The sequence below is a fragment of the Hyaena hyaena genome, unplaced genomic scaffold, assembly GCF_003009895.1.
Source record: "Hyaena hyaena isolate Hyena2069 unplaced genomic scaffold, ASM300989v1 scaffold_1520, whole genome shotgun sequence".
Classification (NCBI taxonomy): Eukaryota; Metazoa; Chordata; class Mammalia; order Carnivora; family Hyaenidae; genus Hyaena; species Hyaena hyaena.
Genome location: NW_024082147.1, coordinates 303,089 through 314,059, shown reverse-complemented (window position 1 = coordinate 314,059; position 10,971 = coordinate 303,089).

The window sequence follows — 10,971 nt, the reverse complement described above, 5'->3', positions numbered from 1 at the left end:
CAAATAAAATAACCAAGGCCTCAACAAGAGAGACCCAGAGACACCATTCAAAGAACACTTCCTGATAGGCCCTGGACAGTCAAAGAGCCTTCTTTGGTACAGCAGCACTCACAAGTACAGAGGTCATAACAAGCTGTTAAACCAACAAGAGACATAAAGCTAACCAAAATGACGAAAAGGAATAACTCTTCTCCAAAGAAATTCCAGGAAGAATTGACAGCTAAAGAACTGCTCAAAACAGACATAAGCAACAAAACTGAAGAAAAATTTAGAACAATAGTCATAATCGCAGGGCTTGAAAAAAGCATGGAAGACATCAGAGAAACTATTGCCACAAACACTAAGGAGCTTAAAAATACTTGTGATGAATTTAAGAATGCTATAAATGAGATGCTTAATAAAATGGAGGCATGCAATGCACGGATTGAAGAAGCACAAAGGAGAATAAGTGATTTAAAAGACACAATTATAGAAAAAGAGGAAGCTGAGAGAGAGAAAAACTGCCTCAGGAACATGAAAGGAGAATTTGAGAGCTCGGCGATACAATCAAACAGAACAGAAGAAGAATACAAAAGGAAAAACACTGAAGGAGTACTTGTACAATCTATACCTGAGAACTTCCCCAATTTGGGGAAGGAAACAGACAGTGAAATCCAAGATGCACAGAGAACTCCCCTCAGACTTAACTAGAATAGATCTTCTGCCTGCCATATCATAGTGAAAATGGCAAAATATAAGGAAGAAGAGAACTTTGAAAGCAGCTAAGGAGAAAAGGGCCCTAACATATAAAAGGAAACCTATCAGAGTGGTGACAGACCTATCTACTGAAACTTGGCAGGACACAAGGGAATGGCAGGAGATCTTCAATGTGTTGAACAGAAAAAAAATGCAGCCAAGAATCCTCTATCCAGCAAGCTTGTCATTCAGAATAGAAAGAGAGATAAAAGTCTTTCCTTATAAACAAAAATTGAAAGAATTTCTCACCACTAAACCAGCTCTACAAGAAATCCAGAGGGGGACTGTCTGAGGGAAATGTTGCAAGGAATACAAGATGTTAGAGACACATCACAAGCATGAATCCCACAAATGAAACAATAACTCTAAACACATATATTTCAATAACAATACTGAATGTAAATGGACTAAATGCTCCAATCAAAAGACATAAGGTAGCAGAATGGATTGAAAAACAAAATCCAACTATTTGCTGTCTACAAGAAACTCATTTTAGACAAGAGGACACCCTCATATTGAAAGTAAGGGGATGGAGAAATATATATCATGCAACAGTAGGTAAAAAAAAAAAAAGCTGGATTAACCATACTTAGACAATCTGGACTTTAATAAAGACAGTAACAAGGGATGAAGAAGGGTATTATATAATAATTAAAGGGTCTATCCATCAGGAAGAGGTAACAATTATAAATGTTTATGCACCAAATATGCGTGGACCTAAATACATAAAACAGTTAATCACAAACAGAAACAGTCATTGATAAGAACGTGCTAATGGTAGAGAACTTTAAAACTCCAATTACCAACTACACAAAAATCAAAGACACAATAATGGACTTGAATTACACATTAGACCAGATGGATCTGGGAGATATATTTAAAACTCTACATTCTGAGGCCATGGAATTCACATTCTTCTCAAATGCGCATGGCACATTCTCCAAGATAGATCACATGCTGGGACATAAAGCAGCCCTCAATAAACATAAGAGAATTGAGATCATACCATGCACACTTTCAGATCGTAGTGCTTTGAAACTTAAAATCAATCACAGGAAGAAGTCTGAAAAACCTCCAAAAACATGGAGGTTAAAAACCACACTACTAAAGAATGAATGGGCCAATCAGGCAATTAGAGAAGAAATTAAGAAATATATGGAAACAAATGAAAATGAAAACACAACAATCCAAAATCGATGGGATGCGGCAAAGGCAGTCCTAAGAGGAAATTACATTTCACTCCAGGCTTATTTCAAGAAATTAGAAAAAGCACAGGTCCAAATTCCAACAGCTCACCAAATTCTAACAGCTCACCTAAAGGCACTAGAGGCAGAGACACAAGAACACCCTAAACCCAGTAGAAGAAGAGAAATAGTAAAAATCAGAGCAGAAATAAACAACATAGAGAACAAAGAAACAATTGAACATATCAATGAAACCAAGAGTTGATTTTTGGAAAAAATAAACAAAATTGACAAGCCTCTAGCCAGGCTTCTCAAAAAGAAATGAGAGAGCACCCAAATAGACAAAATCATGAATGAAAATGGACTGATGACAAACAACCCCTCAGAAATATGAGCAATTATCAGGGAACAGTATGAAAAATTATATGCCAACAAATTGGACAACTTAGAAGAAATGGACAAATTCCTAAACACACACTCACTACCAAAATTCACATGGGAAGAGATAGAAAATCTGAACAGACCCATAACTAGTGAAGAAATCGAATCAGTTATCAAAAATCTCCCAACAAATAAGAGCCCTGGACCTAATGGCTTCCCTGGGGATTTCTACCTGACGTTTAAAACAGAGTTAATACTAATTCTTCTCAAGCTATTCCAAAAATAAAAACCGAAGGAAAACTCCCAGACTCATTTTATGAAGCCAGCATCACCTATTCCCAAGCCAGACAGAGACCAGCAAAACAAGAGAACTCCAGGCCAAGATCCTTGATGAATACGGATACAAAATTCCTCAACAAGATCCTTGCAAATCAAATCCAACAGCACATAAAAAAGAATCATCCACCAAGATCAAGTGGAATTCATTCCTGGGTTACAGGGCTGGTTCAACATTCGCAAATTGATCAATGTAATACATCACATCAACAAAAGAAAACATAAAAGCCATATGATCCTGTCGGTAGATGCAGAAAAAGCATTTGACAAAAGACAGCATCCCTTCTTAATAAAGACTCTAGAAAAGTCGAGATAGAAGGATAGATTCCTTAAAAATCATTCAAGCCATCTATGAGAAGCCTTCAGCTAGCATCATCCTCAATGGGGAAAAACTGAGAACTTTCCCCCTGAGATCAGGAACACAACAGGGATGTCCACTCTCACCACTGTTGTTTCACATAGTGCTGGAAGTCCTAGCATCAGCCATGAGACAACAAAAGGAAATAAAAGGATCAGAAATGGCAAAGAAGTCCAACTTTCACTTTTCCCAGATGACATGATACTCTACATAGAAAACCCGACAGACTCCACCAGAAGTCTACTAGAACTGATCCAAGAATTCAGCAATGTTGAGGGTACAAAATCAACGTACAGAAATCAGTTGCATTTTTATACACCAACAATGAAGCAACAGAAAGAGAAATCAAGAAACTGATCCCATTCACAATTGCACAAAAAACCATAAAATACCTAGGAATAAACCTAACCAAGGATATACGAGATCTGTATGATGAAAACTATAGAAAACTTATGAAGGAAATTGAAGAAGACACAAAGAAATGGAAAAACATTCCATGCTCATGGATTGGAAGAATAAATATAGTTAAAATGTCATTACTACCCAAAGCAATCTATACATTCAATGTAATTCCAATCAAAATTGCACCAGCATTCTTCTCAAAGCTAGAACAAACTATCCTAAAATTTGTATGGAACTACAAAAGACCCCGAATAGCCAAAGTAATACTGAAGAAGAAAACCAAAGTGGGAGGTATCACCGTCCCAGACTTCAGCCTCTACTACAAAGCTGTCATCATCGACAGTATGGTATTGGCACAAAAACATACACATAGACCAATGGAATAGATTTGAGAACTCAGAGCTGGACCCAAAGGTATACAGCCTACTAATCTTTGACAAAGCAAGAAAGAATATCCAATGGAGAAAAGACATCCTCTTTAACAGATGGTGCTGGGAGAACTGGACAGCAACATGCAGAAGAATGAAACTAGATCATTTTCTCACACCATGCACAAAAATAAACTCAAAATGCATAAAGGACCTGAACGTGAGACAGGAAACTATCAACACCCTAGAGGAGAAAGCAGGAAACAACCTCCTTGACCTCCACCGCAGCAACTTCTTACTTGACACATCCCCAAAAGCAAGGGAATCAAGAGCAAAAATAAACGATTGGGACCTCATCAAGATTAAAAGCTTCTGCACAGCCAAGGAAACAACCTAGAAAATTAATAGGCAACCAACGGAATGGGAAAAGATTGTTGCAAATGACATATCAGATAAAGGGTTAATATCCAGAATCTATAAGGAACTCACCAAACTCCACGCCCGAAAAACAAACAACCCAGTGAAGAAATGGGCAGAAGACATGAACAGACACTTCTCCAAAGAGGACATCCAAATGGCCAACAGACACGTGAAACGATGCTCAGCATCCCTCCTCATCAGGGAAATACAAATCAAAACCACACTGAGATACCACCTCACGCCAGTCAGAGTGGCTAAAATGAGCGAATCAGAGAACTCTAGATGCTGGCGAGGATGTGGAGAAACAGGCACCCTCCTACACTGTTGGTGGGAATGTAAACTGGTACAGCCCCTCTGGAAAACAGTGTGGAGGTTCCTCAGGAAACTAACAATAGAACTCCCCTATGACCCAGCAATAGCACTGCTATGAATTTACCCAAGGGATACAGAAATGCTGAGGCATAGGAGCACATGTACCCCAATGTTCATAGCAGCACTCTCCACAATAGCTAAAACATGGAAAGAGCCTAAGTGTCCATCAACAGATGAATGGTTCAAGAAGATGTGGTTTATCTATACCTTGGAATACTACATGGCAATGAAAAAGAATGAAATCTGGCCATGTGTAGCAACATGGATGGACCTTGAGGGTGTTATGCTGAGCGAAATAAGTCAGGCAGAGAAGGACAAATATCATATGTTTGCACGTATAGGAGGATTAGGAGGAACTTGACGGAGGAACAAGGGGGAGAAGAAGGGCGGAAATGGTGGAGGAAAGGGAGAGAGGCAAACCATGAGAGATTCTTGAATGCTGACAAAAACTGAGGACTGATGGATGTGGGGGGGAGGGGTGGATGGGCATGGAGGAGGACACTTGTGGGGACGAGCCCTGAGTGTTATGTGGAAACTAATTTGACAATAAACTATTTGTAAAAAAAAAAAAAAAAGAAATAATAGAACACTTTATACTACTTTTTAAACAACATGGAAAGCTAATGAAAGATACCCTGTGAATTACATTAACACTTGTAAAGTAAGCACAGAGCATCATCTGCAAAGCCTGAGTAAAATTAAAATGATCTGTTTATATGGCCTAAAAGCAATTCAAACACAATAAACTTCTGATTTCTGAGATGTAAAGAGCTTGACAATCATCACTTGCATCCTCACAATAAGAATAAAGCTGAACAAACTGAAATGCAACAATTCTTGATTCATCAAAGAATTGCGAACATAAGACAAACTTATCCTGAAAACTGAAGAATAAGATAAGCAATTATAGAGAATTACAACTTACCAGGAACAGAAGCCTATAGCTTAGGTCAGTATATTTAAACTATAATTGAAGGATTCCAGTATATTTAAACTATAATTGAAGGATTCCAGTGTCTTTGTGTAGACTAGGTTTAGAGCTGAAAACTCTGAAGGAGGCTACTCTCAAGCCCAACACTTTCCATAATTTTTCTTGAAATATCCTTACCAGTTTTTCACTATGAATATCAAAGAAAAAACTGTAGTACTTCCCACAGGGGAGGATTAAAAGCAACCATTTTCAAATATATCCAGAGGTTTCTCCTCCTTAAACAAGGCCTGCCCTCAGGGAAATTATTTTACCATAACCTAACATAAGAGAATTTTACCAAAGCCTGACAAACCTGTGGAAGGAAACACCCAAGTCCATCCCTCTTTAGATTTTGACAAAGAAGAAGGAAAATGCATGATTTAGGCCCACTAAAAGAATAAAACCCAATTGTAGGATGACAGAAGGCTTGCTCTCCTCCCAAACATTACCACCACATCAGTAGAGCTCCTGCATAATAGCAGGGGCTTAGAGCTGAAATAATTTAAAGCCTCAGACCATATTATGGAGTCTATGGATAACCAAAGACAAAATGGGAGGAAATTTTAGCCTCTAACATCACAGCTATAGCAAATAGTAAGCACATTCTAACTTCTAGCCAGACAAATATAAAAGCTTACACTAAAGACCAATCTACTTCAGTGCCTTCATCTAATATTAAAAATATACATATCACTGTTAAGGAAAATTACAATGCACATTAAAAGGCAAAAACGGTCTGAAGAAACAAAGTAAGCATTAGAACTAGGCTCAGAATTGGCAGAGATTTTTGGAATTATCAGACTTTGGGTTTAAAATAACTATGATAAATATGTTAACATGCAAGAACAGGTGGGCAATGTAAGCAGAGACATGGAAGAGAATCAAGAGATAATGTTAGAAAACAAAAATACTGTAATAGAAATGAAGAATGTATTGATGAACTTAATAGGCTAGACAGAATCAGTAAATTTGAAGATATGTCAATGGAAACTTCCAAAAGTTCAACACAAAGAGATAAAAGAACAAAAACAGTGGGATAGAATATCCAAGAACTGTGAAATAATTATGAAAAGTCTAGGATACACACAATGGTGTATGAGAAGGAGAAGGAAGAGAGAGCATTAGAAATATTTGAAGTAATAATGGCTGAGAATTATCTAATTAACAGACAAAAACTATGGATCTGAGAAACTCAGAAAACATCTACTATGAAAAATACCAGAGAATATACAGCTTGGCATATCATATTCAAACTTTAGAAAATCAAAGGCAAAGAAAATATCTTGAAAGAAGCCATTGGAGGGGTGCCCGTGTGGCTCAGTCGGTTAAGTGTCCAACTTCAGCTCAGGTCATGATCTCACGGTTCGTGGGTTTGAGCCCCATGTCGGGCTCTGTGCTTACAGCTAGCTCAGAGCCTGGAGCCTGCTTCAAATTCTGTGTGTGTGTGTCTCTCTCTCTGACCCTCCCGTGCTCACGCTGTCTCTCTCTCTTTCTCAGAAATAAATAAAAACATTCAAAAAAAGAAGCCAGTTGTAGTTGTGGTGGATGTGAAACCTTAGATATAGAGAAACAGTACAAGAATCACATTGGACTTCTCTTCAGGAATCATTCAAGCAACAATAAGTGGAGTGAATTATTTGATGTTGAAAGAAAAACTGCACCAATGTAGACTTTTGTATATAGTCTACAACTTTATGCCCACAAATTTGATAACCTAGATAAAATGAACCAATATCTTAAAAAGCACATTCATTAACACACACACAAAAATAAATATATAATCTTAATAGTCCAATATATATTAAATACTTTTAATCAATAATTAATAATCTTTCTAAAAAATACTTCGGGTAATATTGTTTCACTGGTGAATTCTACCCAAAAAATAAGGTTAAAATGTTATCAATTCATACAATCTTTTTCATAAAATAAAGTTGAGAAAACAATTCCTAACTCATTCGCTGAGGCCAGCATTAGCCAGCTAAAACCAGACAAAGATATTACAATCCAGAAAAAAGTACAGAATACATGGATATACATGTGTAATCTCTCAACAAAATCTAGCAATGCTAATCCAAAAATGTATAAAAGCAATTATGTACTATAACTAAGAGGGGTTTATCCTTGGTATGCAAAGCTGTTTCAGCATTGAAAATGAGTTAATACAATCAATGATATCAACAGGATGAAGAAGAAAAACATACAATCATATAATAAAATGCATTTAACAAAATCCAACACCTATTCACACACAAACAAATCTCTCTGGAAATAAGGTGCAGAGGGGACTTCCTCAACTTAATAAAAAACACCTGCAGAAACTGACAGCTAACTTCCTACCTAAATGCTGACAAACTAAATGATTTTTCCCAAGATAGAGAACAGAAGAAAGATGTCCCTTTTTGTTACTCCTACTCAACATGGTACAGGAAATCCTAGCTAATGCACCAGAACAAAATGAATAGATAGATGATTGATAGATAGATAGATAGATAGATAGATGATAGATAGAAAGCATACAGATTGGGAAGAAAGAAATAAAATATCTTTGTTCAGAGATGACATTATTTTCTATGTCAAATAATTTATCAGAAAGGAAGACCTGGAACTAAAAAGTGAATATAGCAAGATTGCAGGATACAATGTTATTATATAAAACTCAGTTGCCTTCCTATAAGCCAACAATGGACAACTGGAATTTGAAATGAAAAACACAGTACATTACATTAGCACCAAAACAATAAAATGTTTAGAAATAAATTTAACAAAATATGTACATAATCTATATGAATAAAACTACAACATTCAGATGAAATAAATCAAAGAAGAACTAAATAGATGGAGATATTCCATGTTAATGAATAGAATTCTCAATATTGCTAATATGTCTTTTCCAACCTACTGTATCAATAGATTCACTCAATCTCAGTCAAAATCACAAGGAGTTATTCATAGATACCATCAATTGATTCTAAAATTTATATGGAAATGCAAAACGTCCAGAAAAGTTAACCCAATATTGAAGAACTCAGTCAGAAGACTGACACTACTTAATGCCCAAAACTACTATAATGCTACAGTGATAAAAATCAGTGTGATGTTCGGGATAGAATCAATCAAAAGTATAAATGAAACAGCATACAGAGCTCAGAAAGAGACTCACACAAATATTGTCAACTAATCTTTGATCATGGAGCAAAGACAAACCAATAAATAAAAGATAGTCTTTAAAACAATGGTGATAGAACATTTGGACATCCATATGCAAAAAGATAACAGACCTTACACATCTCACAAACATTAACTCAAAATAGATCAGAATTCTAAAAATAAAATGCAAACCTATAAAACATCTGGATTATAACGTAAAAGAAAAATCTAGGTGACTTTGAGTTTGGCAATCAATATTTAGATAACATCAAAACACAATCCATTAAAGAACAAGTTGGTCAATTTGACCTCATTAAAATGAAAACTTCTGCTGTGTGAAAGAATGTCAAGAGAATGGAAAGTTAAGCCACTGACTGAGAGACAATGTTTGAAAAAAAAAAAAATCTGGTGAAGGAATTTTATCTAAAATATATAAAAGCTTTGAAAATTCAACAATAAGAAAATGAACAAACCATTAAAAAGTGGATGAAAGAGTTGAATAGATACCTCACAAAATAAGATATATTTATGGCAATAGGCATATGAGAAAAAAAACCAGCGTTACCTGTTATTACAGAACTGAAAATTATGAGATACTACTACACACCTATGAGAATGGCCAAAATCCAATGCAATAATACCACCGAATGCTGGTGAAGATATGGAGTAAGGGAAACTCTCATTCATTGCTAGTGAGAATGCAAAACAGTTTACCAGTTTCCTGTAAATTTAAACATAGTCTCCACTACATAATCCAGAAATTGCTCTCCTTGCTACTTCCTCAGTTGCTTTGAAATCTCATGTCCATACAAAAGCCACCCCCCACCACCACACACACACAAAAGCATTTTTATTTTGTGATTGCAAACACTTGAAAGCAACCAAGATGCTTTTCAGTAGGAGAGCATATAAACAAACTATGTGCATCCATATAATGGAATTTTATTCAGTATTAAAAAAGGAATGAGTTAGTAAGCCACAAACAGACAGGGGAAAAGCCTAAATGCATATTTTATCTGAAAGAAGCCAGTCTAAAAAGACTACTTACTATATGATTTTAATTATATAACATTCTGGAAAAGGTAAAACTATTGAGACAATGAAAAGATAAATGGCCGCCAGGAGTTCAAGAAGGAAAAGCCAGAGGGAAGAGGTTGAATAGACACAGAGCAGGTTTTTCAGGGCAGTAAAACTATTCTTTATGTTTTAGGGCAGTGAGACTGTTCTCTATAATAATGTAACAGTGGGTATTACAGTAGATGACATTATTCATGTAGCAAAACCCATAGAACCATACAACACAAAGAGTGACTGCCAATGTCAACTATGGATTTTAGGAAGTAATAATGTATCATTCATTAATTGTAGAAAATGTACCCCCTAATAAAAGATGTTAAATATAGGGGATACTGTGTGTGGGGTATATGGGAACTCTATTAATTATTTTGTAAACTAAAACATACTCTTTAAAAGTCTACAAATAATTTGTTTTTGTGCCTTAGTTCTCTAATTTGTTAAAAAATCTAATGTGTGCATGCATTTATTTTGAAAAAGTTTACTTGCGGAAATGCAACATTTATAAAATTAATTTTCTTACTGTAGGTTGTATATATTTTCATGTATTGTGTAATTTTTAAACAGCTAGCTTACCCCACCTCCACCTCCCCCCCCAGATAAATCCTGCCAAAATATGACTTTTTTTTTGTTAATACTTTCTCCATTTTTTGGTATTTGTTCTATTGCAGAGCAGTATTCATAAGAGATACTTGCATATACCCTGGAAACCTTATTTTAAAAGATATATTTCTGGAGGCACCTAGGTGGCCCAGTCGGTTAAGCATCGGACTTCAGCTAGGTCACAATCTCACAGTTGGTAGGTTCAAGCCCCATGTAGGGCTCTATGCTGACAGTGCAGAGGCTGCATGAGATTCTCTCACTCTCCCTCACTCTCTGTCCCTCCCTGACTCGAGCTTTCTCTCTCTTTCAAAATAAATAAACTTAAAAAAAAAAAAAACTTCTGGAGGGGCAGTAAACTCTCTCTAACCCTTCTCCCATCACCAACTCCTCCTCCCTGCTCCAATTTTTATTGTGTATTAAAAATAAATTCAAACATTCTAGAAATAGTAAAATGAGCATCATATGCAATTATTAGATTTAACAATTCTTTTTTTAAATTTTTTATAGTTTATTTATTTTTGAGACAGAGAGAGACAGAACACGAGCAGAGGAGGGGCAGAGAGAGAGAGAGGGAGACACAGAATCTGAAACAGGCTCCAGGCTCTGAGCTGCCAGCCC